Source organism: Eucyclogobius newberryi, unplaced genomic scaffold (genome assembly GCF_026437365.1).
Source record: "Eucyclogobius newberryi isolate DKJ021-1_F unplaced genomic scaffold, fEucNew1.0.hap1 SCAF_10, whole genome shotgun sequence".
In the NCBI taxonomy this organism is placed as follows: Eukaryota; Metazoa; Chordata; class Actinopteri; order Gobiiformes; family Gobiidae; genus Eucyclogobius; species Eucyclogobius newberryi.
The window spans coordinates 31,459,635-31,484,867 of record NW_027315724.1 but is presented as its reverse complement, the minus strand read 5'-3'; positions in this window follow the sequence as shown (position 1 = coordinate 31,484,867).

The following is a 25,233-nucleotide window of genomic DNA, read 5'->3' as shown; positions in this document are numbered from 1 at the left end:
GCAAAGAGCGGTACATCGGTGAAACCTATACAGCCACTTCACAAAAGCCTGTATCGACACAGAATGCACGCAAATTCGGGACTTGGGAGCGCCGAGCATCTTCATCTGAGCGCCACAAATCACACATGTGACACCAAGTTTACCGCAGTCCTGTCATGTCAGCAACCATGTCATCAAACATCTCGTGAACATTATGTTGATTGTGGGGGATGCTCCAAAGTGACAGGTCAATCAGTGCAGATTGGGGATGATTGCTCTTCTGAACTATATACGGGCTTGCTCTGATGCCTGCGTTTTTCCTTGTTTGTTTAATGGGTCATGAAAGGCAAACACAGCAAAGTCAATGGCGGTCAAAGCTGCTATTTACTAACATGATGTACTGCAGCGTGGGGCTGGTTATTGTGTTGTATGATGAACTGAGTCACTTTGTTCTTAAGCACCTCGTGTCTGGCTGTGTGACATTAGTTTATGTAGTCCAGAGGCGGTGCTCAGTGGACTGTGGACTTTATGTAATGCATTCTCTCAGCTCACAACAGAACTGTCATCTGCCTGTGACTCAACTCCCCAAGCTGTCAATCATCTTTCTATCTAGTGCTGACATACTATAGAGTTCAGCAAAATGTTCACATATAATGCCCAATAACATCTTATTAAAAACAAACACAAACAAACTAAAATGTCAGTTCAATATATAGTTATCTGAACCGAGGAGAGACTTCAATCATTGCCATTTAAAGCCAAAATGAGTCTAATTTACGGTAGTTGACCCAAACTGATCATTGACTACTAGATTATTTTTCTTTTTTAATGTCTTAAACATTAGTGATCTTGTTTAGTTCAAAACATACAATCATCAAATCATAATATGTGATATGACTGAATCTGCATCTTGATTAAAACTAGATACATTTTGCAGCCGTACAATTATTTTCATTAATTGATTTGACAGGGCTATTACATTTCATCCCTGTGAAAATAAATAAATGCAACTCTCTCAAGGCCGGGCAGAAATGCACTTTGGGAGATGGAGTCGTTCATTAGTACAATTAAAGGATTATAGGATGGTAAATGTCCATACATCTGGTGAGACACTAACGTTTGTACTTTGAGATCGCAGTGTTTTGGATTCTTCACAAACATACTTGTCATGCAGTGTGTTCTCCGATTTTCATGTGAACTCAAACGTTTGTGCGACACTAATTGCCTGTGGCAGTTGGCAAGGCTGGTTCATAATGAGAAACAGAAAGTGAAAATATTTTATGACGCATGGCCAAATCCGTGAGCCTCTCTCCGGGCTGGAGTTGGTTGTAACGCTGTTTGTCAGATACAGCTTCAGCCTCACAGTGAGAGACACAGAGGAGGCCACGAGTTACAGCCTCCACATTCTGCACTGGCAAAAGTCACCGAGCTGCTGTCACCGCTGCTGGAGACGGGAGAAACAGGTGGTCCAGTTTGCACTCACATTTGTGATTTGTGTTAATAACAAGGTTTAAAGGTGCACTATGTAACATGGGAGGTCCACCACCTGGTTGTCTCCGTGAACATGTTATTGCATGGGACGTTCCACAGCATGGGATTAAACTTGCCTATCTTGCATCAATTAAGTATAAGATAAGATAATATATTCCTTTATTGTCCCACATGGGGAAATTTCATTGATGCAACGCAGGTAGATACAGAGGTAGATACAGAAGAAAAGTATGGACGTTTTATTTCTCAAAAGTATGCTTGTCACCATGGTGAAAGATACATTTAATGCAAATACTGTGAAAAACTTTCGGTCAAAGTGATAACAGACAAGCAGATGGCAGTCCTTCCACCAGCAAAGTTACAGAGTGCACATTCAGGTTTACATCATTATTTGTGTTTGAACATTGTATTTAAAGTAACAGTAGGAGGTGGAAAGGACCCTGCACCGTGCCATGGAAATCGAATGTTATAACCATTCTTCAGAACAAGTTCCATATGCCATACTGTGGAAAATTATAGTCGGAACCACAAACAAGCAATGAGTAAGGATGCTTGTTTTTCTATGTTTTTAAGTGCAATAAAAGCATCCAGCGTTATGTACTGGGGCTTTAGAGGAGTTTCCTTCTAAGCCCTCATGCGCTGTCCTTAAGTTTTGCCTCTCCTGGTGCCATGGAAACACAAAGATATGAGACTAAGGGTGTGTTCACATGACTTGATTCAGTCCTGTATTAGTTCCAGTTTAGTCTTAATCGGCTTTTGGGGAGAAATGTATGGAACATTTCAGTCAAATTGAATTTACTGAGCCATCCTGTGGTTAGACTAAGAATTTCAAACCAAATCCCAAATATTTGTTGAAGTCTCAACCACATGATGGCTGATTTGATATGACTCCACTGATGTTATTTTGAATTTTATCTCAAAGTTGTCCAATGTTTGATTGTCAGTCCTTCCCAGCTCTCCAAGAGAAATTAAAATTGATGATTGTCTTATCATTTTAAATCACCTGGATCATCCATATTCCTTACTCATATTTGTTTACACCTTCAGGCTTGAAAAATGTCCTTGTGCTTTACGTAATGTAATTGTTTGTCTGTTAAATCATTTAATGCCTCTTTAGGATTTAACAAGGTCATATACATGATGTGTATTGTACAAATTGGTGCCCATCCCTGTGGTACAATTGGAATGGTGAAGTGTTTTTCAACACATGGCATCACCAGGGAGTTTGTCCTTTGTGTGTGATTCCTGTGTCATTACCACCAACTGTTTGAGAACAGCTTTCAACAGAAGGGAACTGAGAACATTAAAGTAAGTGGAGTCAGTGACGCAACCCTTAGATTTTTTATACAGATAAACCATTCAACTAAGGGCTTTTTATGTTTTTCCAGTGTCTCCAAAAGTCAAATGCAGAAAAGATTGCATTTTGAGACATCCACTGAGAATGTTCTGGCTCATTGTTAGCTTACATTTGCCCATCAGCACCAGACTGGATGCTGTCATACTGTTATTCTTTTGTGGCATTGTTAGCAAACACATTGAAACGCCTCAGGCCGACACGTGGCAATACTCCAAGAAGCCAACACTGCAAAGGCAACATCCATGATAGAGAACCAACCAATCACTGTCAGTGCTGCATTTGATGGATGTAATTACGAGTCTGCTCCAAAAGCCTCAGGTCAGAGCGCAGGAGTCGGAGCGATGCATTTTGTTTATTACTGTTTACTTTCAAACGGAATGCTTTTAGCTGATTGGATGAATTAGATAAACTCCCAGTAAAGGCCTGTGTGATCACAGAGAAGACTAATGTAACCCGCTCACGTCGTAATACATTGAAGCCTGTAGTCTCTTTTGTGACCTCAAATTAAAGGGGACATACTATCTAAAATCAAAATCCCACAGTTTAATTTAGTTCTTGTTGTTGTTTAGTTCTGGCCTCATGGAGCAAAATCCTATCTCATATTTATACTTGGGCTGCATCCGAATGTCCACATTATTCCCTGGGGCTCTAAACAGTGGACTCGCCATTTTGCAAAGGTGTCCGAATGTACAACAAGTGATAAGGTAGAAAGTGAGTTATTAGTCTGAATCGCTCTGTGAATGAGCCCACCATAGTCTGCTTCAAAGTCAGGTCTTCAAATTTGTCTTCTGTAAGATTGTAATCCTAGAATTTCCAATCCAATGGTACAGGTTAGTAAAATTACATGACCCTCACATCTTTCATTTTGTTTTGTTCATTGGCTGATGTTTCTTCATATGCGATCATGCACATACTAGCATGACTAAGTGAAAATGATTGACCAGCTGAATTATCTATGACGACTACAATTGGTAAACTGTATTGGATTTTGGGAAACTGCATACTATTCATATGCAGTTACCTATTTTAATGCATCTGGCTGAATAGTGATATTGCTGTTAAAACTGGATTGTTTTCATCAGACACCAGTTCCAGATGACAAATTGTAATTGCCCTAGATCCAGATGGAAGCTACTGCCACCCGTAAAAGCAAACAAATCCTTGTTCTGTGAGTCCTTGTCTATAACTGAGACGAAGTATTAAGATGAGTCAGCAGAGTTTATGCTGAGAGGCTTTGGACACGCTGCCAAAATGCAGCAATTGTTATTGAAACAATGACAAATATTGGGCACTTCAAATATACAATTCAAAGTGGTTGATGAGCTTGCATTTGTTAAAACCATATATCACTGACTTGAAAATAAACACAAGTTTATTACTTTCATATTCAAGTAAAAAAAAGTCGTCTTCTCATAATACTTTGCCAAAATGCTGTGTTTCTATGATATCAGTTATTTCTAAGAGCAGCACTGGTGAGTTATGATTATGATCGTTCAAATTAAGAGTGTTGTGTTATTATCTCCACTTATGCATCTATAAACAGGGGGCTGTGGTGCATAGATTAGTTAGAATAAAAAGTCAGTTTGGTTACAGACGGCTTGGGCTGCAGCCTGTGATAGATGAAGCTTGCATCATTGGGACAGCAGTATTTGAACTAGGGCTGCAGCTATTGATTATTTTAGTAATCGAGTGATCTATCAATTCTTTTCTTCGATTAATCGTTTTGTAAACAGTTACAGTTGCCTTAAAATAAGACACTTGTAAAACTTTATGTTGAGTGAGAGCAATGATCCCTGTTGTAAGAGTTATAACTCTTCATTTTGTCATTTTGCAGCATTAGCTCCTTGTGCCTGTACTTTCTGTTTCGTAATCGCGGTCCTCCACGCTGTTTCCATGGATGTATTTGGCTATTTAAGATAAGATAAGATATTCCTTTATTGTCCCACATGGGGAAATTTAATTTATTTGAAAGCACAACAGAGAGAGAGTGGCATATTTTAAACTCATGAGTGCGACTGGGAAGAGTCTTGTTGTGTGAAAGAGAACGGAGGAGGGCTAATGTAAGAAACTGAAAGTCCACGATGACGGAGCAAAGACACAGAGACTAAAGTGAATGGTGTTAATGCTGCCAAATGTCTGCAGAGTTCCAGCTCAAAACACTGTGCTCTTTCATGCAATAAAACTCTTCCCAGTCGCACTCTTGAGTTTAAAACGCTGCTCTCTTTTGAGCTTTAGCTCCTGCAGGACCGGAACAAGTTCCTTGTGAAACGAAAACGCCACAAGTCGTTCCGTGAACTCCGCGCGCCACAGATTCACGTGTTTTTAATTGAATACGTAAATTAAACAAATTATCGAGGCAATAAAATAATAGGTCTTTTTATCTTAAACAACAATTATATAAGACAATTATACACCTGCTAATCGAAGATAAGATAATCCTTTATTGTCCCACATGGGGAAATTTCATTGGTGCAACGCAGGTAGATACAGAGGTAGATACAGAAGAACAGATCACTTATAGGAAGTCTGAAAAACACTTTCAGTAGAAGATCTCCTATAAATAAATAAAAACTCCCATAGACAAATAAATAAATAAATACCATTACATGTGATCCCGACAGTAATTGCACATGAATATGTGTCACGACAGCACATGGATTGCACATGAATTTCACAGTAATTGCACATGAATTACACATGAATTCCAACAGCAATTGCACATACGACAGAATTGCACATCAGTATTAGGTTAGGTCAGTATTGCGACGGGATAACGTGGCGATCTCCGGGTAAGACGACTGTTCTCCGCAGTTTCATGAGTTCCTCCTTTGTGGAAACGCGGTACGGCGCCGGCCGGGGGGCGGGGCCGGAGCCGGGGGGCGGGGCCGGAGCCGGGGGGCGGGGCCGGAGCCAAGACACATCGCAACGACACGACGAAAACACTCAATCCAGCCAAATAAAGTCAAAACAAGTTAATTTAAAGTGATTCCAGTGCGTGTCCCGATCGTTCGTGAAGTTCCTCTTTCATATAAACGTGTATATAAACGTGTATATAAACGTGTATATAAACGTGTACCGACGACACGCCGTACTTTAGCGCGGCCGGAGGGCGCGGGGGGGGCTGGTGGGCTCGCTCGGAGCTAGCTCACGTCACAACAACACAACGAACGCAACGAAAAACGCTCAAATCCAGCCGAAAAAAGTCAAAAACAGTTGAATTAAAAAACTATTCCAGCGCGTGTCCCTATCGTACAGTAAAATAGAAAAATATACTAACTATATTTACAAAATATAGGAGATAAAGCACAATAAGTGTGAGAAAGAAGAGAGAGCGTTTACACCGGGCTGCCAGCTGTACCAGCGCCTTATGACTTATAAGAACACAGATGTAAACGTGTGCGTGTCCATAGCATGACGTGGAAGTCTGCTTGTATTGATCTGTGCACTAGCCTTGTTGTGGTTATAATTACATCCCACATAAACCGGTCATTGTTCATTATAATCTGAAGGACATGTGTTAGTCTGTGGGTGATTCTGACATCTGATTGGTTTGTGATTTACTTTGAGTCACAATATTAAATCTAACTACACACTGTGCATTTTCTCCTTGTTTCAGTAAGTTATGAAACCTTAAATTGGCCCCACCTCACCGCACATGCAAGGGCCAGTTTATTTTACACCACACACAGTACCGTACAGTATATAAAGCGACAACACGTAAACGATAACTATATAAGTCTCGCCACCTGTTTGCCACCTGACCTCATTTATAACGTAACAGTCTTTGGTCCAAATGAAACGATCCATTTGAACCAGCTCACTGTGTGTTCTTATTAAATCTGCAGCATTGATTCAGGTCATATGGAATTCTGACCTTAATAAATGCTAGCATGTACACCATAGCAGGAGCATTTTCAGTCAATGCAGTATAGGTTTTGTGTTAATTTCCATCTTTGTCCACTTTAGAAAATCTCTTTTTACATCTGAAAGTCTTAAAAACTTGCTATAGCCTCGTTATTGCCTCAGGGTTCTGGATTGTAAAAAGACACGCTAAAAGGTTATTTTGTTGTAGATTCTCGCCAATTGCCCTCTCCAAATGCATAGCGATCAGATATCAACGATGGATACAGTTGAGATTTCTGTTCTACTTCCCATTACATTGCCAGTCTAATGCCTCAGGTCCTTCGTATAGCAAAAGTTTCAAACCATTGTCAACTATTCCATTATTGTTGTCCCATGGAGAAACTCTACTGGAGCCTTTTCCCGCTTTATCAATGGTGCAAGGCTTCTACTGATGTCTTTTTTATTTCAGCTCCTTATATAAATCAGCAACATTAAAGCCACTGCCTCTAAAATTTGATAAAGCAGAAGAAAAGTTATTTATAAAAGTAATATTTATGTGTATTCAACATATTATTTCAGATACTGTTTTTCAATAATACATCTATGTTCTGGTCAAGAACATTTTGGGGAGCATTTTGGGAGAAGTCAAACGGTTGTCTGTTGCCAGCATTTCAGTGTTTCTGCTTTCCATTGTCCCTGCTGGGTTCTGTTTGTCTAAAGTTTGTCTCAGTTTTATTTATTTATTATTAAAAAAGTTATACTTGCATGTAGAGATTTCCCAAAAAGTAAATGGTCCAATAAAGATCTGAATACACCAAATGCCATTGAATGTTTTATAAGCAGCATAAACCACAATAGAAGAATACATGACATCATTAACCTTGAACCATTCATTCCAAATTCACATAAATAAAGAAAAACGAAAAACTTTTGAATACATTTATTTTTGTTCATAGCTAATATCCATTTTAGAGAACTCTTAGATGTTTCCTCTTGAGATCTGAAGGAGAAAAGTATAGTTAAAACTCTATCATGATTATAATCCCTTCATTTTATTCATGCTGGCTTAACAGCACTTGTTCTAAGATATTAATCAACACAAGGAGAGGCATTTGCATAAAAGACATTTGAAACACTGAGGCTCTTTCCAGCCATATCAAATTAGTTTATCTAGTTCAACTTGCATTCATGTACTCTATACACAGCACTTTTTTTCATTTTACTGAGACACAAACTTGCGAAACTTGCGTGTACAGCTTTGAAAAGAGCAAAACCGTTTGCGAAGTCAATGCACTCATGGTTTACGACACAATGGCACAAGACACTACAAATACTGCCGCACTAACTGTTTGATGTGTTGATGCATGAAGATAAGCATCAGCTGTAGCATTTAGCGCTGATAACGGGCCATTAGTCAGATAAGTCAGTTTGCATTTATCTCCCGCAGTTTCATTTATTGCCTGTATCTGAACAGCAGCGCAGAATCACAAATGATCAGACTTTGAAAACCATTGTACTTCCTGCTTTCTGCTCAGACACACCACGCCGCCTGGTCCATTAGTGTAATTGAGCACATCATTATTAACCCAAGGAGATAAATAATGAAAATGACCCCACTTCTTTCCTATTGGATATGTACAAGAAGTGGGTACTCTCTTATCTTTACTTTGTTACATAACTTTTTGGCAAAATTGCACTTTTCAGAGACTTTTCTGACACCATACTTTTACTTCTAATTGAGTAATATGTTGAAAGTTGTGGTTCCTCTTCCCATTGTGAGTACAAATGTTTTTTTGTTGACAGCATGACATTACTTGAACAATTGCACTTCTTCTGTCTTATCTTTGTTTTAATATTTTTTTGACTATTATTTGGGAACACCAGAAGCTCTAAATGATGTAACGTTTTGTTTGTTGAACTACATTAACTCATAAATCAGATTTCAAAAAGTTAACTCAGTACTTAAGCAGTTGTTTTTCCAAATACATTTTTACACTTGTGACACCCATGTTTACTTCTGCTTGAGTAATAGTATTTTAAAGTAACGTTACTCTTATTTTTTATACACATTATGGCTACTTCACCCACCTCTGATCTGTACTAAAATGTCCAAATCACACAAAGACAATTGATCATTACTCAGTGTTGCATGTGCAAAGTTGTGTACCGTAATTGCGGATTTGTGAACCAGTAGCTATAAAATCGTGTTACAGGTTACTATTTGTGTTATGTCGTGTCTTCAAACGAAAAGGTTCAAATGCACCAGAAAGGGTTACATAAGTATACATGTATACAATAAAACCTTTGCTGCCGCTTACACTGATTTAAAAGGGTAGATTAGAGAAGCTTTGTAATGTTGTTTCTTTGAGGTGCAGAATTAACATTCAGTTCTCACTCGGTTTTGGTCACTTGAGGTCAGCTGATAACAAGATGCCACAATTGCAATATTGATTCTAACCATGAGGTGATTCTGAGTCTAGGTAATGGCCAGAAAACAATGACAGGCAATGAAAGCAAGAGTCTAAATCAATACTGTGGAGATAACTTTCCAATAGAACCAAGCAATTTAGGAGCGATCCAATCTGTCTTCATGAGCTGCTATTTGTATAGAGAGCTCCAAGGCTGACAACAACACCGTCTGTATCTTTGAGGAAATGGAAATCCCATTGTATTATGCAACGCTATAATTATATACCGTATTTTTCAGATTATGTGACATAATTAGTTGTGCCCTGGCCAGGTCTATGGCACAACTTATGTGCTATTATTTTTTATTTTCAGACTGGCAACCGCATTTCACATGAGGGCGCTCTAGGGTGTTCTAGGCTTTAAGCAATGCAGAAAAAGAATTGGAACTTCCTCTACCTCTGGAGTTTGGGGAGTTCTTTAGAAGTGACACCGAGGAAGAATTCAATGGATTTAGTGATTTGGGGTAATACTGATACTTTGGTAAACTTGCTAGCATGTTCTTTATGCTATAGTTATCTGAATAACTGTTAATTTGTTGCGTTAACATACCAGACACTTACCACAGTTCGTTGTCTGTGCGTCATGTAGCTGAAGGTGTTACGTTAGCATACGTACACCTATTCACCATGTTCTCTAATCTGTTATTATTTTAAATTGCATTTCAAGATTAAATGTCTGTTCTTGGTCTTGGATTTTATCAAATAAATGTCCAAATGTGATTTATACTCCAGTGCAACTATATATGTTTTGTTTTTTTCTCTCTATTATGCGTTTTTTTGGCTGGTTTGACTTATACTGCGGAGCAATTTATAATTTGTAAAATATGGTATGCTGTCATTTTCTGACTTTAAGCCACTACCTTTTTTCTCTGTTCAGGGGACTATTCAGATATGTTCTCAGCTTCAAAATGCTATGTGTGTTTTATTACAATGAGACACATATTCACGAAGAAATGAGTCCAATGAGGAACTGAATCTAGACGCGGCTAAACGTAAAGATACACATGGAGCGCGGACATGCGATCCACAGCGGTCTGCATTTTTAGAACCTGTCGCAAGACTTTCTTGGCCCGACCTTGACTCGTGCATTACTACCATTGACCATCTTTCTGTGTAAATATCGCATGTTACAACGTGGGCACCTGTGCAATTTATTTTTTCTTTGTAAATGTCGTTGGTGTGGCTTGTATTTAGGAGCGCTCTATTGCCCGAACATTACTGTATTCAGTGTCTCTGGGAAGAATGACAAAACAATTGATCATAATGTGCATTTTTATCATATTGAACAAACATCACATTTCGATTAAGTTTGGTCTCATTAAAAATGGCTTTTGATATTTATTTCCTGAACATAGACAACACAGACTTTTCACAAACACAATCTCCATTCTTCATTCATAAGAACATTTTTTCTTTTTTCTTTTCTAAACAGAATTCTTTAGTGAAGTCTATATTCTTTTGATTTAATGTCTTCAAAATACATGTTCACCAGCCAACTTGTATGCCAAATGTCTGACAAGATATGTTCCACAAGCATGACTGGACTGTCACCCAAACTTGAAAAGCTATTACTGCAATTGTTTTAGATACTGAATTAATCATATTGGCAGAAAGAAAATGAGTTGGTTGAGGCTGCCAAAACTGAACACACTCGAGTGGCAAGCTTGACTAATTAAGTAAGACTGATTATCGTGATGAGAATATTACTGTGTGCGTGTTGCTCTGTAATTAGCTGAAGGATAAATCACCTGTGACTTGCGGAAACAATCGCTAGTTTCACCGGGCTAATATGAGACACCTCTGACGGATTACACTGTCTTCAATGTATCATCCAAACCACAACAAAATATCCCATTCACAGTGAAAACAAATGTACGGTTAGTATAAAACTGAAATTGACAAAGAGCTTCATTAATTAGTGCCTGAAATTGTGTTATGGAAAAATCCTGGTCTCTAAAGGCAAAATCGTATAGCTGCTCTCTTAATAAATAATAGCTTGCCAAGATCTGGGGGGAAAAAACAAAAGCAAGACCAGTGAGGGAACAGACGACAAAAATCAAAACCAGTAACCAACAAGAAAATAAAAGGAAATTAAGGCACATATGAACCAAACTGTAAAAAAATCTGTAAAAATGGCCAATTTTCAAATCAAGTCCGACTAAATTATTCCATTTTGTGAATCTCCAATATAATGTCGGTCCAGTCCAGTTGCTCCTCGATTTAATTTGTGTCATCCAGGTTTTTGTGAGGGCCTTTTTCGCTGCTGCCAGGAGTACGTTCCAGAGGTTTATTCTGTCCATGACTGGTGTCCTGAGGCCCAAGTACATAGTTCAAATAAATCCAGTGGGATGTGATGTCGAAAACAGTCTGTAGCACTTTATTGATCTCAGTGAAATACCTCCGAGCCACAGGACAGTCCCAAAAATCAAGGTAATGATTTGCCTTCCTGGCTGCCACATTTTCTCCAGCAGTTGGCATTTCCTTATGAATAATGTGCACTACTTGTTCACATTTTAAAACATATATTATAGACATTATTCCCCTTGAAAGTTCAGATGTATAAGCCTTAATACATATTTCAGTCAGAGGTTTATAATGGACGTTGCTTTGCTTAATTTCTTGGTAATAATAACTCCTGACTTGTAAATACCTATAAAAGTCAAGTTTCTCAGACCCAACAGCTTTTCATTTGATTATCTTTTACAGCCTGGTGGAAAATCTGTATTCCTTCCTCTCTGATCTGTGGTGTTTGGTGTAAAACTTTGGTCATAAGACAACCGGCTTAAGACGTTAACGTCTTTGTTCAAATGGGTTCAGCGTCTTTAAGTGTGAGGAAAAGAGAACTGATTAGAGGAAATCGCTGGAACAGAATCAGAGTCTCAACGTGAACATCTGTTTAAGTATAATGTGGTTGTCTGTAAGAGGACAGCAGAAAGTCATGCTCATCCACAGGGAACATTAAGCACACACAGGACCGCCACTGGAGTCGTCCGAGCTGCTCTGGAACAGCCATTGTGTCTGGACTCATGTTTGAAAGGATTGTCCTCATAATAATTAGCTGTGAAGAGCCTGACTTGTCAATTGAAAATAAGATAAGATAACCTTTATTTGTCACACAATGGGGAAATGGCACTGTTGCAACACATATTAGGTACAGAAACTGATTAGGCACAGAACTATTATAATGAAAAAACAGATAACTCTTTGAAAAAACTCTTTAAAAAAAACTCTTATACTCTTGATAAAAATAACACTCTTATTTACAGCTGTTATATGGATAGAAAATATTGCACCAGAATGATTTACATTAAAACAAAAGACGTTTTGGAATTACAGTTTTGTAAGAAGAAAAATGTGGTTGTTACTGACTGCAAATCATATAGCAAAAAGATAGATCCATTAAGACTAGCATTTTGTGCCTCCAATTCATGGTGTTATCAGCTGTACGTGAGTCAGACCACGCACTTGTTTCAAAAAGGACTTAAAAAGCTCTTCAGCTCAATTTTCTACTGTTTGAGATAAGACCTATGCATTTTTTTGTTTCCAGTCATATGAAAAAGACCAGGCCAACTGATGCTTTTCATGCATAATTTGGCCCAAGCATATTATAAAAAACAGAGATTCTATAATTAATTAATATTCTCTGAACCATTGTCTGTTACCGTATTTGCCAGACTATATGTCACACTGGAGTATAAGTCGCACCTGCAAAAAATGCATAATAGAGAAGAAAAAAACATATATAAGTTGCACTGGAGTGTGAAAATAGCAAATAATATCACATATAAATCGCCCCGGAGTATAAGTATAAATACAAGTGTAAGTCGCTCCCCGGCCAAAACTACGAAAAAAGGCTTATAGTCCGGAAAATACGGTTATTCTGTGTACAATAGAGCTTTCTTGACCTACCACTGATGTCCTTCACTTTAAATACAGTCAGATATCAGCAGCATCATCGCAAACCCAATTATTTCCACAAAGTTAAGCAGCATAACAGGAACATAGAGTGTGAGTTTGTTAATGATCTGACCACCAGCACCTCTGCTCTTAATGGACAACTGACAGTATTATTATTGGACATGAACCAGTCCAGCCAATTATTTTCTTGACAATAGTACGTTCCGTAGCAAGTACTAGTATTGACCCCCAGCGTGTTTGCCATATGTACTGCACTGTAATGTCATGTCCGTCTTATTAAAGCGGCGGTGTGAGGCTTCCAGTTACAGCTTTACATTCACCATTTGAAATTGGGACTAAATTAGGACTAAATCAGAAAATAGCTGAACTTGATTAGGACAGAACCAAGTCAAGCTCAATTTAGGACCAGATAACAACATAACAACTCAACCCTTAGACACGCAACGTATATATATATAGTCTATATCAATGTAATGTACAGCTAAAGGTTTGAATAAAGATTTTAGAAGTGTAATATTTTGAGGGAAATGCATGCAACATACTTAAAACATTTTTATATATTTTTTGTGTTATTAGTTAATTAGTTTGACCCACTTTTGCAGACTTCTAAAATACAAGGCTTTGTTTCTCCAGTGGTTTATTTATTGCTTTTTTACTTTTGCACATCATCATAGACTGCATTTTATTTGAACTGTGTTTTTCAGTGTCAAGGTCAACGTGGACGGCCCCACTGGGCAGTCTCTCTCACCCACACACTTCATCTGGTGTCCATTTTCTCCTTTTGCCCTCCACAGAAACCAGCCTCGACTCTCTAAATGCAAATTCAAGTCTTTTATGTGCTGAGAAGATGGCGTGCGTGGGCATGTTTTTTTGTCTGTTTCTTTTTTTTCTTCTTCCAAAAGTCTATTCTATGGTTGAATAATGATTGACATTTTAGATGCTTTTCTAGTGGAGTGTCCGCCACCTGCTCATCTCCATGGATACGTTGTAGCGGCGCACATTGAACTCTCTCTTATACAACCCTCGAATAAGTGGAGTAAAAAGTATTAAAAAAACAAACACAAATGCTCTCCAAAAATGGCATTGTTCATAATAGTTACCAAAACAATGATTTATGATTCACATGTTTGATTGAAGAGTAATTCTATTTTTTTATATCATTGGTAGGGCTTCATTTAAAACCTTTCACAGCAACCTAAAAGATATGGAGCATGAACTGTGAAATTAAGCCTTTGTCTACCATTTTAGCTGGGCACTGAGCTAAAAACTTAAGCATAGGGCTGACTGCACAGATACAGCTGATGTCCCACAAATCTAATTGCACAAATGTATTATATTATGTAATGACGATATGCGTTCCCCGTGTTCATTAATTTGAGATGCATAGGTCTCATAAAAGGACTTAATTAATGTTACCTGTGAGCTTGTGCTGATTGGATACTATTAGGGAAAGAAGGATGACTTTTGCATGTATGCTTTGTATACGTTCTGTGCAGTATGGAGCATGATTTTGCTACCGTCAGAGAGCTCACTAATTAGTTCTCCCCAAAGATTAATTATAGCACATCACAGTGTTACTTCTATTGTAGCAGCCATGCTAAAACAACAAAAGCTCTCACACATTAGAAAACAAACAACACCTAGCTTGCATATAGAGGTTTTTGGTGAAGAAACTCAAACAGTGAGAAAACTAAGACTGACTTCTGTGATATGTAATTTACTTAATACATTTGAATGCACTGTACCCGATTTTGAACAATGAGTGTAGAAGATGGTTTAGTTTTAGTTATGGTAGTTTGCCCATTTCTCACACTAATGTCAGCTTATACATGGTTCTCATACAACTTGTTAATGGTTATGATCGCTCAACAAAATGCTTTTTAAAATGCATAGGTGACCTTCATTAGCTCTGCTCCTTTTACAATACAACAGCACTTTTCTTTTAATAAGACAGTGGTAAAAAAGCAATAGCTTATTACCTGATGTTTCGGCAGCAAATGTGGCGTCTGATGTTGTGACGTGTCTTTTATCAGATGTTATTCCCAGGTGTGGTCTTCTTATTGGAATAAAAGTGAAATCTATTACATTACTCCTCCCATCGGTCAACCTTCTTCTTCTGTCTCAAAAAAGTCTGGGTTGTATTAGTCTGTCTTTGGTATTTGATTCTCCACATCACCAAGTTTTGTATAAGGTATAGAACAAAGTATTTACATTAGACATGTTGTAGAACTATCCCCTGAGAAGTGAAGTACATTTGTTTTATCCACATATTTATACATATTTGAGATTAATATGTTTAACTCTTTGCTTTTTATTATTGTTTTTCTTTTTAACCTTATTCTTTACACAACCAAGTCTCATTAACCAACTTGGCATTGACCCAACATCCACTGTGCTACACCCACCCCTAGGAAATCCAGGGTTCCATTGAGTTATTGCTCACACGAGGCATTGGAGCCAAGCGAGTCCACCCTGGTATTGACCTCTCCAGTGAGTGCAAACCTGATGAAAAGAGGAAAAAGAGAGAGGAGGAGACGGGTAGAGCTTTTGTCAATCAGCGCTTTGTGTAGCATTTACTGTGGGCGAATTGGTTTCAGCCCCGACGTGTCCTAAATCAAAGAGCGAGACACGTCCATTCAAACAAGGATGTCAGGGAGGTGTTTGTGACTTACAGAGAAGGGAACGGAGCGGAGGGTCTCGGGCCAAGTGTGTGCTCTTGATTGAACCGCAGAGTAAGTAACAGAGAAGACTATAGGCTTTCAGATACAAAGCAAATGGACGCTGTGGAACTTTTCTGGCTTGTTTCTGTTGGAGCTGTTGTGGGTTTTGGCTAGAATGGTCACAGTTGAGATCATGAGCACAGTAAGAATGTTTAATCAGGGCATTTGTTTAGGAATAAAGCGTGTAATTGAACAATATAGGTTAAGCTGAAGAGTCATGAAATGTAGTGTCCATTTGGGTTCCCAGAGGTTCTAGGTGGAAAAAAAGGTTTACAAGTCCATTTGAAACACAATCATTCAAGAACTCTATATATTCATTATTCAAGTATAGGCCAGTAATTCAAAAGCAGCAGTGAGGCATAGCAATAGTACCGTGTTTTCCGGAATATAAATTGCTCTGGAGTATAAGTCCAAAAATGTATGATTGAGGGGGGAAAAAACATATAAGGAAATGTATTTGATAAAATCCAAGACCAAGAACAGACATTTCATCTTGAAATGCAGTTTAAAATAATAACCGATTAGAGAACATGATGAATAGGTGTACGTATGCTAACGCTAACACCTTCAGCTACATGACACACAGACAACGAACTGTGGTAAGTGTCTGGTATGTTAACGTAACATATTAACAGTTATTCAGATAACTATAGCATAAAGAACATGCTAACAAGTTTACCAAAGCATCAGTATTACCCCAAATCACTAAATCCATTGAACTCATCTTGCACTGTGTCACTTCTAAACAACTCTCCAAACTCTGGTGGTAGAGGAAGTGATGATTCTTCTTCTGCGTTGCTCAGAGCCTAGAGCGCCCTCTTGTGGTTGTCAGTGTGAAAATAACGAATAATATCACATGTAAGTCGCACCCCGGCCAAACTATGAAAAAAGGTGTGACAAAACAGTACTTGTATTACAGTACGGGCAAAGCAAAAACATCTCCATTGGGACAAGCTTGTGGCAGATCATAAAAGTTACTCAGCGCGTAGTTTTCAATCATCAACTAATTACTTTTTGATGAGCCGCTTCAACCTTTTTGTTCTTTCAGCATCAAGAGCATTAATAAAAAAAAAAACACGCTTATGAATAAAGTTGACCTAATTTAATCCATTGATTTCTATATTTTTGTGAACATTTCCTGTTGCGCACTGTTAAATTAGACTTTAACCATTGATTGGTCTTTACCCTCTTCCCACTAATTAGCCCTGAGCCTGACCTAATCCCAGAGAGCTGGCACACTGTGTTTGGCATGGACTATGCTCTTTCTTACAAGACCAATCTCCTAATTACGCTGAACTGAAAGGGCATGGCATGACGCTTTCAGCAGCTTGCCTTGATATAAAGGCCGATATAATGTACTCTAAAGCTAATGATGTAAGGACATTAATCAAACAAATGCTTTTAAATGTATTTTGTAACCTTTTCTTTTCTTTTCTCTGTCTTTGTGCATGCTTCCTGAATCTCCATGGGATCTACAAAACCAGGTAACACCATGTCTTTTAATCTGTAGTAATAGTATTGCAATTGTGGGTGGGAGGAGAGTTCTGAGGTGTTGTTAGACTGCAATAGGTTTTATGGAGAAATTAGCTAAGAAAATCTCCATTGGACTTTAATCTTCAATACTGTCGCAATATTGGCTTACACAATAATCAGGAAATTGTTGTTGTTTCAAATGTTCAAAAGGCTGATTTTCTAAATTTGTTTTGGTCTTGGTTTAGTTTATCTGTTGTCATATATTTTTGTTTGAATTTAACTGAAATTAATACAAAACGGTATCACACCGTTCTGACCTATTGATCCTATGACTGCCCATCATTAAAACCTTGCTTAATTGCTTACAAATAATTCAACATGACGCATGCTAGTGTTCTCTAGGGAAGGTTTAGACCTAAATGAATCTCACTTAACCATGTTGTTACAGCAGGGATTCACACTCTGGTTCCAGTTTGTGGAGTCTCCAGATTTATGTGCCTACCCCTCACAGAGACGGCCATATGTACACGAGTGGAGTGTGATAAACAGTGCTGATGGTTAACCTCATTCGGAAATGCCACTGCATACAAGGTCTGTGTACTTGCTTGCCATTAGATTTTCGTGTTGAAATGGGAAATCAAAAATATTTTTAGTTTTTTTATAAATAAATACATGGGAATATAAAATGCATCATTATTTAATTCCACGCTGTAAATCAAGTGCCTGGTGGTTCCGGGGAGAAGCGCAGAGGCAAAGCCGATGAGAGATGCAGGGCTCAGCGCATGCAGTGCAGGTGCATAGCAGTTTACCCCAAAACCCGATCAGTGAGAGGCAGATATTGATCCATGTCTGAGGCGGCACCTCTCTGGCTCAGCGACGCTGATGACTGCTTTGGCTCGCTGTGAAAAGTGGGGCTTCATTCGCTGCTGTTACGCTACTGCCTCATAACGAACAGCAGGATTTTTAACATTTACACGTCATCGTTCATTGTCTTCGTGTACCTGCTTGATCGTCTCAAATATACGGAGCGCACACCAGATTCGGTGCTGATGCTTGGTGTGCAGTGGAGGTCTTGTCCCGCGGTGGACAGGGACAGCCGTGACTCACAGCTCCAAAACTCCATTTGCTCGTAAACTTGTGATTTTTTGTACAACGAGACGTCCACACAAATCTCATGGACAACGACATGCAAAGAGTCCATGTTGACCTAAGTCCCATTCTCCGTGACGAGGCAGCAACAGCAGCTTTCGCCAGCTAGTTCAGTCCCAGTGGAGAAAGAAGCACCAAAGAAGTCCATGGCAGAATAATGGCTGGTGAGGGCTGAGCCAGGGACTTCACCTCTCATTGTCTTTGTCTCGCTGCTTTGGCCCGAGGATACAGAGCTTTGGCACTCATCACAGAGCTTTCACGGTCACTCCACAAGAAAAATGGCAATTTATTTTATTTACAGTGAGAAATAACATAAAAAAAATACAGTTTTCTGATGTTTGTTTTCAAAATGAAAAATTGGTTATTTGCCTATTGTCTATTCTGTTTTGATGGATAATTGTCCAATTTTTTATTTCAAAATGAAAATCAAATGGCCAGCAGGTACACCGATCATACAAGTTGAAGTCAACTTAATTTATGTTATATTTGATTTCAACCATGGAGCATATTTTCAAGCACACACAAATCCACAACTTTTCAAATCAAACAAATTTACATTGAAGCATTTAACTGTTATTGATTACACAATCATTGTTAATGAAAAGAGAGCTCCCAAAGCCTTCAAAGCCATTTTAAATCTACAGATAAATTCTGAAAAAATGCCAAAAGTTGCGAGAATAAACGTTGAGGATTATTAGGTGCTGATGTGTGGCGTATTTATCTTGTATGGATGTACTATTAACAATCTACTTTTTGTCTTGGCTTTTTGTCTTCTAAATCTCAAACAATTTGAATCAAGATTGAGTTAAAATCCTCACTGATATGCTTGGGTTTTTAATTGAGAGGCATGAAAGCATATGGTTTGTTCAGTCTTTGGAGGAAGTTTGAGCATTTTTTGTGTTAAATGAAGGGGGAAAATGTGAATAATTGCTTTGTCATATCGCCCGGCTCAAATATTTAGTCACCTGCTTATTTCTGATGGTGTTCGGAACTCCCAATATTTCCCCCAGTCTAATAATTGTGAGCATTTTCTCCTCTTAGCAGTGTTGCAACATTCAGTGCAACAGCTTGTATTGTTTTCCGAGACTGCCATCTGTGCCTAGTTTGTTTTCTAGCCTCTCCTCTCCCTATGACAACCATATGGTCGTAATGCTCAAATCACGCTTTGTCACAGAATAACCTTGTGTGTGCTGCTGTTCAAGTAAGATTATACACATGAATGACAGAAAACTAGACAAATTGAAGCACAGGTCTTCATCAAATTGCAAAACCACCTTCTCACAACAAACTAAAATTAAAATTGGACATTTTGACGTGACTTTCTCATTGTGCGTCACTATTTTAAAACCGCATTGTTCACAGACTTCAAGGGAACCGCTCTGTATCAGTCAATTTCTTCATCCCTGTGTAATTTCAAGCTGTGCTCTAGCATGACAGATAACTGCATGTTGTCCTTATGTGTCAGTGAGCAGCTGATGTAACACACAGTGACAGTGTTCAGGGGCTTCTCCATGTGGCACCAGCCCCTATAACAGCCTCATGTAGGGCACTAGACTGAATATCTACAGATACAAACAGTATAGTCCTAGTATGTATTTTTGTTTGTGTATGTTTTTCTTTTTAGCTTGCCTTTTGTTCACTGCGCCTTTAGTTATCTTTGTTAAAGGTTGAATGGACGATTTTTTTGGCACAAATCTAAATCTTATTTCCTCGTGGCGTGGACTGCCGATTAGTCCTGCCACGTGTCAATCATAAAACGCACCTACCGCTCACCTGCAGCCTGGTGCGATTCGTCCCCACGTTTCCGCGTGCCTAAGCGCATGGATCTATCATAATATAGTTCCCTCAGTGTACGGGGCAAAATGAAGACGGAGAAAGACAGTTCGAGCTGACGCAGAAGTGGACGGAAATCTACGGGAGAGGAGAGATGCGATGCGCTCCGTCGCGCTAATAAACAAACGCACGTGTGTGTTGTATCAGTCCGCACGGGGGAGTGGCATGCGCACTTCCACCTGCGTTCTCAAATCGCCGAAAAATCGTCCATTGCGCCTTTAATATTCACACGTACCGTATTTTCCAGACTTTTTTCATCGTTTTGGCTGGGGTGCGACTTATACTCCAAAGCGACTTATATGTGATATTATTAGTTATTTTCACACTGGCAACCACAAGAGGGCGCTCTAGCCTCTTCCTCCGGAGTTTGTAGAGTTGTTTAGAAGTGACACAGAGGAAGAAGAATTCAATGGATTTAGTGATTTGGGGTAAAACTGATGCTTTGGTAAACTTGTTAGCATGTTCTTTATGCTATAGTTATCTGAATAACTGTTAATATGTTACGTTAACATACCAGACACTTACCACAGTTCGTTGTCTGTGCATCATGTAGCTGAAGGTGTTAGCGTTAGCATACGTACACCTATTCACTATGTTCTCTAATCCGTTATTATTTTAAATTGCATTTCAAGAGTAAATATCTGTTCTTTGTCTTGGATTTTATCAAATAAATTTCCCCCAAAAATGCGACTTATGTACGATGTTTTTTTTTCTCCTCTATTATGCATTTTTTGGGTGGTGTAACTTATACTCCGGTGTGACTCCGGAAAATACAGTGTTTTCAGGCAGTGAAGTGGGCTAGACTCTTGGCACCTATTTCCGGGTTTACAAGATATGAAATACTTACTTATTGATTCAGACAAGCAAAAACTCAATTACAAGAATAAAGACTGGGGTACCACAAGTTAACATTTCTAATGACATGACTTTTTGGTCTATGTTGGAATGACAGATACAGCTTTTAAAATTATTTTCATTCCTAATGTGAGTGCAATGTGTTGGATGTATCTGCCTTTGGGACTTGTTCGAGTTGAGTTGTTTTTTTAAATCATTCATTCCATAGTGTAGGCGGCATAACTATCTTTCTTCACAGTGAACTAAATCATTTTAGAATCAAAGACTAAATGGCTAAAAACGGTTTTGTGTAGCTATGCTTTTGAGTGAAGGCTTTTTTAACTACAATGTAATTATATATCCTTTTATTTGTTGTCTTGTGATTTATGTTATATTCTGATTTTAATAGGTTTTTGCTATTTTGAAGCACTTTGTATGAACTGTGCTCTATATTTAAACTTTGGTAAATTGATTGATTGATTGATTGATTGATTGATTGACATTTTCAACATAATTACTCAAACACTTTTTCTCTTTTATTTTAATTTACACAGAGAAAAGGTCAACTTCTAAAGTTATGATAGTGGCACTACAGATAAATGACCCTAAAAACAATTCCATTATTCACAAATGCTCTAATAAGGTAAGGTAAACTGTCCCAGAGAGGACATTTGTCTTGGGCTACAGTACCACTTAGCTGCATGGCATAAACTCCAGACACAATCACCGTTTAATGATTTGAATTATTAACAATAAACAGTTTAATGATTTTAAAGCACTGGTCAAGGACTACCCACAGTGCCAATGCACTTGTTTTATATAACTGTATATCATATTGTATGTATAAATGTGTTTTTGTGTATTAGTTAATTTTATGGATTGTTTTATTTGTGTTTTAGTATCTTATGTTTGTTTGTTTATTTTGTGTTGTGTTTTAACAGGGTACCCATGAAAAGAACTTTTCTCATTGGGTTTTCCCCTCTATAAATAAATAAAACAAATTAATGAAAATGAATCACAATCACTCAGAGCATTACATAAATACTTAATTCAAATCAATGTACCAATATATACAATATCAGCTTCAAATAAGATAACAATACTGCACACATCTATGAGCCTGTCACCCCCAAATGCATTACAATATTTGCATAATAAACAGACAACAATAATATAAAGTTACAAATTATCCATCCTCTTTCAGTAGAATGTTATTAAAATCCTGTAAGTCCCCATCATCATTGGCAGCATAGCTTTATGACCATGTTTTGTTTTTTCAAGTAAAATTCTCAGACAAAGATAGCTTTTCTAGCCATATTGTCTATGGCTAGATAAAATAGTTTCCATAACCTTCATGCGCACACTATTAGAATTTTCCTCCTTTGGGTTTTCTTTTCTTTATTGACTAATGAAAGTCAATCGTATAAAAGAGTTTTTGCCCTTGAGTCAGCTGTCAGTCATGGTTTCAGACTGAAAAAGTGCATTCATCTGACAGTTTTGATGTCTATTGATTGCTTGATTCAGAGGCAAGGGCAAGTTGAAAAAGCTTTGAGAATATTAGCACAGAATGGCAATGTGCATTTTAACTATACTCATACAAGTAAACTTTTATACATTTTAAGTTTGGATAAATATACAAAACTATTTGATATCAGACCAAATATCAGACTAGAGTTTATTGGTATGTCTTTTATCACCCTACGTTATGAAACTGGCTTGTAAAACAGATGAGCTGCTTCTGTGCACATGTAAGCAGATGTTTGAGTGGTGTTGCTGCACATTCACTTTGATCTCAAACTAATTAGACTGACTCCCCTCAAATTCATATGAAAAATTATACACTGACTCATGTAGGTACTAATGTTTGAACAGAAAAGATCCTGTGATGGCTTTTTAGCATCTTTTAATTTTGAATTCTTACATGCCATAAAAGATTTCCCTGTGAATCTTGCTGTACATGTCCAAAAAAGAGATGGATGCACGGGCTGTCACATTCAGCTTTTGCATTTTGTGGGTATATTTTCTTAGCTTAAAGTGTATTTAAAGATTTTACCAAGTCCTGTTGCTGCCAAAGTTCACATTCACTATAGCACTGAATTATACATGGGATGTAAAATACATTCTAGTGGTCACTGGTAGTCTGTTTTAATTGGGAGTGTGTGCAGCCCTCTTTGACCTTGTCTTATCACATAATTAACCTGCATCTTAAACATAATTTTCATTCGTGCACTTGTGAAATCAGTGTGAAAGTTTTCGAGACCTAAGAACAAAAGTCGAATGCTAATTAATCAGCTTTTCCTTTTATATAATCACATCTCATTCAGATTTATTTAATGCCGATGAGCAAATGTCTGACTGAGAAGCACAATCGTCATTAAATGTACATGTACTGGTGTAAAATGTGTTAACATAATATATTACGGTTGAGACAATGTCAAGCTATTTTTATTAATTAAACAAATCAGTTGTCAACACATTTAATGTCAGATTAGATGTGCACTGACAAATCCACTAAACTGCTCCAGCATCTCTGGTATTTGTCTGTTTAATCCCTCAGTCGTCTCTTGTAGCTTTAGCTCAGGATGTGTGTCTCCTTGCTCTCATCACATTTCAGAGGGCAATGGAGTAAGACCAGCGCTCTGCTTATGAGACATCTCCTGAGAAAGACTGTGTCATCAGCATTAACATACAGATGAGTGAGCCGCTCTGTGGGGTTGTCTGGGCAATGCAAATCACCATTATACTGTTACGCCAAACACATACCACTTGATTTCATGTGGGTAGTGAAGCACTCGCATCAAGTTTTCAGTGCATGATTCATAAAAATTACCCAAACCCAATGCTTAACCTAGCGAGACTTAAAAATGTGACGTAGAGGCGCAGATGTGAAAATCATTGCAGAAAAAGCTGGTGAAAAACTGGAAGTTGTTTCTGGTTTGCTTTAGCGTTATCCACAGCTCACAGCACCATAAACTTACAAAAATATTTTTCTCAATCGCTGAGATCAGCCTCATTAAGAAAAAGTGTAATTCAGGAACAATTTTATTTAGAAAACATTTGTTATGTGAGCTGTCAGCTGCTCATGTAGCAGATCCCTGCCAGCCTGGATCTGAGAAGGAAAACGGACACCACCATTAACAGGGAGGAAGGAAGGTTTGTTTTTTTCTCCAAAGAACAAAGGATCAATTCTAATCATTCCAATGGTAGTCATCTGGACAAATTCTGATTAGCATCTGAATGGCCAGGGCCAGATGACAACAACGTAATCTTAAATCAAGACATTTTTACTACAATTTGGGAGTCATTTTCAGGGTTAGAATTATCCAGGGTAAGAAGGGTCAGCAGTAATCCGACCTGCTCGTCCCAGAGCCCTAGAGACCTACAGGTCCTGCAGAGATGGAAGTCTGCAGCAGAGCGCACAATGCGTTATAGTCTCTGTTTTCCCCTGGCTCTGGCTCCAGCACCACACGGTGATGGAGGAGGTGAGGATGGACTCAATGATGGCCGTGTAGAACTGCACCTTCATCTACGCTGGCAGCTTGGCTTTCCTCAGCTGCCACAGGAAGTACATCCTCTGCTGGGCCTTCTTGATGAGGGAGCTGAAGGTGAGCTCTCATTTGAAGTCAGCGGAGGAGTCAGTGATAGTGACTTTCCTGAAGTCCACGATCATCTCCACTGTCTTCTGGGCGTTGAACTCCAGGTTGTTACCGCTGCACCAGGATACCGGCCGGTCCACCTCCATCCTGCAGATAAACTCATCCTCCTCTGAGATGAGCCCGATGAGGGTGGTGTCGTCCGCAAACTTGATCCATTTCACGCAGTTGTGGCTGGAGGTGCAGCGGTTTGTGTACAGGGAGAAGAGCAGCATTTAACAGATTTAACAGTCAGAATTACAGAGGTCCAAACAGATATTATTATATTAGGTTTGGAGGAGACTTATTGTAACGGTAACAACCATTCAGATTGATAACAGTGCTGATACATTTATATATCTTTGCCAGTCAGTAATTCAAGCTCTTGCATGCTTGCAGCTCTGTTAAACCCACAGAGTGCAGTGTTCACATAGAGTTGTCATTGTAATAAATTACCCGTGCGTATTTAGGCTAATGCAGCTTTGAGTGTTTTATCTGTGCGTAATGAATGAAAATTATGCATTTAATTTGCATTT